Consider the following 3,589-nt stretch of genomic DNA (forward strand, 5'->3'; position numbering starts at 1 on the left):
ACGGAAGCACCAGGAGTAAGGTGTATTCCCCCCAACACTTCACTGACCTCAGCTGCTGCCTGGTCCACCTTTCTTCCCAAACCGGCCTCTCCCGCCTCGGTGAGCCCCCTCCTCTCTCCTGTCATCAATGGGCCACAGAACCACCACCTACCCACCACTCCTCACAACCCCGGCCCAAGTCGCACCTCCTGGAGACCTTGGCTGCCCGAAACCCGGCCCTTTCTGCAACAGGAAGCCCCAGCCTCGAGAAACCGACCAGCTGCTGTCGCCAGGGGGTAAGGTTACCGTTCAGCTCCAGCGGCCGGCCTGCGACCCGGCCACCTGCAGGGTCTGGCAGGCGCCCGAGCCTCCCCTGCTGCCCGCGCCCTGCCGGGAGAGCACTGGCCCAGCCACCCCCAGGAAGGCGGGGTAGGCCGGCGGCCTCCCGCGACCCGCGGCGACCCCCACGGTCTCCGCCGACCCCGCCGGCGAGAGCCCACCCGGGTTCCCGGGCGTCCTGCGGCGTCAGCGCTTCCCCCCCACAGCCGCTCACCCGGGCCGGGACAGTCTTGCGTCGGAGAGACCGCGCAGCGCAGGGTGGCCGGGGGAGGTGGCCGGAGGGAGAGGAGAGGGGAGCGCGCTCAGCACCGCTTCGGCCTCCACCACCCGCCTAGGAGGGATAAGAGGAGAGCCCGGAGCACAACAGCCCGCGCCGCGCACCCGCCGCCGCCGCCGCGCGCGCCTACCGCCGCCTCAGCCTTGGGGAAGGCCACTAAGCCTCGTGCCCGCGCACGCCGCGCAGCTCTCCCAAGCGTCCCAGGGCCCGCCTGCTCCGCACAGCCCCCGCCCACTCGCCTTCCTGCTGCAGCCTCCTCGTCGCCCCCACCCCGCTTGCACGCCTGCGCCCTTTCCGGTCGCGCGGGCCAATGGCAGAGCTCCCCTATTACATAAGCGTGAGGGGGCGGGGCCTGGCAACCACGGTGCCCCTGCGAGACGGGAGCTGCAGGGGACGTCTCCCTCTGTCCCGACGCCCCGCCCCTGCCGCGTGCATTAGCTGGGTGGCTTCGGCGAGCTTTGGGAACCGCGTGATCTCGGTCCTGGCGGGTGACGACCAGCAGCGTGTTTCACAAGTCGCTCGCTCACTCACTCGGGCGGCGGCCAAGCCTCGGCCTCCGCATTCCTTCTCACGCGCCTCCCTTGTCAGTGGCGCCCTCCTGTGCAGCCGCCCGGGGAGGGGCCGGGAGAGGTGCGCCGGGGTGGCGTGGGTCACCGACCGGGGAGCCCATCACCCACACGCACTGCCGCCTCCTACCCCAGTGAGGCCGGCGAGTCCGAAGGCCTCTAACAGGGCCGCGCAGGCTTTGTTCTCTCACCAGCCGGTTCCCACGGAAACCCCGGTTACTTGACCAATCTAAGGCTTTTTTAGTGAGTGCAAGATAAAGCCTGACTGCTTCACTGCAAATTGTTGGCTAGGCCTCTCTGCCCGGTTTAGGTTGACTACTAACAATATACTGAGTTGCTAATTTGGGGGAGAATAGTTAATTTTTTTGTGTCTTGATTTATAGGCCATGACCCTTCCAATATCTATCTACCAAGAAGAGCACTGGTGATTGTAATGACTTATCTGGAAATGGCATTTGAGACACTGGCTTGATTCTGCACCTCTCTCTACCCTCTACACACANAGCAGAGCAAAATTATTGCCTGTAAATCTGTTCATAATGACTTTAAATAATCAAAAGTTAAATATGGACAGTATACTGTTAAAACATAAGGCAAGTACAAGAGTTTGTAGAAAGATCTCTATCAAAACAGTACCAACAGACTATATTTCACTGGTAAATATTTATCTTCCTAATATCATGTCACCCCCCTACCCCAAACCCTAAAAGGGTTGCCACAGTGTCAGGAGTAATTTGAACTATTTATTGTAGTGTGCACACATTGCACAATTTGGTCCCATTCTAATGAATGCTCCCCACTCTCATCCATAAGCTCAAAGGCTCTCATTCACAAGCCTCATGCTCTGGCTGGCCTACTCACTTTCTCTCAAAGAAACTTATGTGCTTGAGCTTCTGCTCACTCAGCCACCCTCACTGTGATTCCCTATTCACTCCTACTCCTCCCCTAGTCGACTCCCCATCCTTCCAGGCACAGATCAACATCTCCAACCATAAGTCATCTCCCTCCTATACATTCTTGTAGAAGTTATGGTCTATAAAACACACCAAGCACTTAACCACATAGCCTAAGATGATGTTAATATATGCATTATCTCCTAAAATGCATTTTAATTTCCAAGTATAAGGGACCTTGTATTTTTTATAATAAATTACTTTTATATAATGCATTACAGTTTATAAAGCAACTTCACATGTATTATTTTCAATAAATATGTTGGTGACTTAAAAGAGAATGTTTCAGTAATAATGTGCAGAAAACTCATTCAGAGAGCTCATCCCCTAAAGATCTGAGATAAAGATACTCTTCTCCCTACCACCCTCAAATAGTATCAGCTAATGGTGGGGGAAAGTTCAACATTTCATAATTGACAAGACAGAACACCTCATACAGATCTTGGTTTCTAAATATCATTCTCCAATAAAAGAAATCAGGGCTCTTTGGCGAAATGGCTCAATCTAGGGCTGGGGCAGGGAAAATACTAGATGCACCTGGAGCTTCTTGTAGTACTAACAGTAAGGATGTGCTCAAAAAAGGATGGGGCATGATAAAGGCACATAGGAGCCAATCTGAAAGAGGACCCAATGGCCAAAGCCGAAATAATCTGAGTAACAAAATAAATAACATAGCATTAGATTATGAGTCCATATGGATATTTAAAAAAATGACTGAATAAACAGGGAGAAGAAACAAATCTTCCTTATGGAATTCCAAGTTTTATATATATATATTCTCCTCTCCAGGGAATGGCGCTGAATCCCCACTCCCTTTGATTAAGGGCTGGACTTACTTTGAAAAAATAGCATATGAAAAGAAAAAAATACTAACTTTCCAGTGGGGAAACCTAGCAGACCGCACTTTTAACCAGTGATGTCATGTGGGGATCATTAACCTCCAAGATGTGATGAGAAAACCACCTCTGTGGTTTTCTTTCCAAGAACCTGTTACCCTAATCATGAGAAAAATATGAGACACATATACAAACTAAGGGACTTGCTACAACATGCCTCCGTATACCTCAAAACAGTCAAGGTCATGAAAAACAACAGGAAGACTGAGAAACCATCACAGACCACAAGAGACCAAGGACAAATGACAAGTAAATGCAATGTGGATTGGCTCTTGGAACAGAAAAAGGACGTTAATAGACAAATGAGTTAATGGTAACATACCAATGCAGGTTTCTTAGATTTGACAAGCATACCACAGTAATGCAAGAATAGAACGTTAGGGATAAACTGAAATTGGGTGAGGGGACATGAGAACTCTCTTGGACAACCTCTACAACTTCTCTGTAGGTCTAAAAGTATCCAAAATTAAGAGGTTATAAAAAAAATTTTTTTTCAGAGATCCAGATCAAATGTGTAGAAGCATCGTGTATCAAAAATCAAAAGATTTGCCCTAAGTTTGCAATACCACTAGCCCAGAG

Source organism: Hipposideros armiger, unplaced genomic scaffold (assembly GCF_001890085.2).
Source record: "Hipposideros armiger isolate ML-2016 unplaced genomic scaffold, ASM189008v1 scaffold_70, whole genome shotgun sequence".
NCBI classification, from domain to species: domain Eukaryota; kingdom Metazoa; phylum Chordata; class Mammalia; order Chiroptera; family Hipposideridae; genus Hipposideros; species Hipposideros armiger.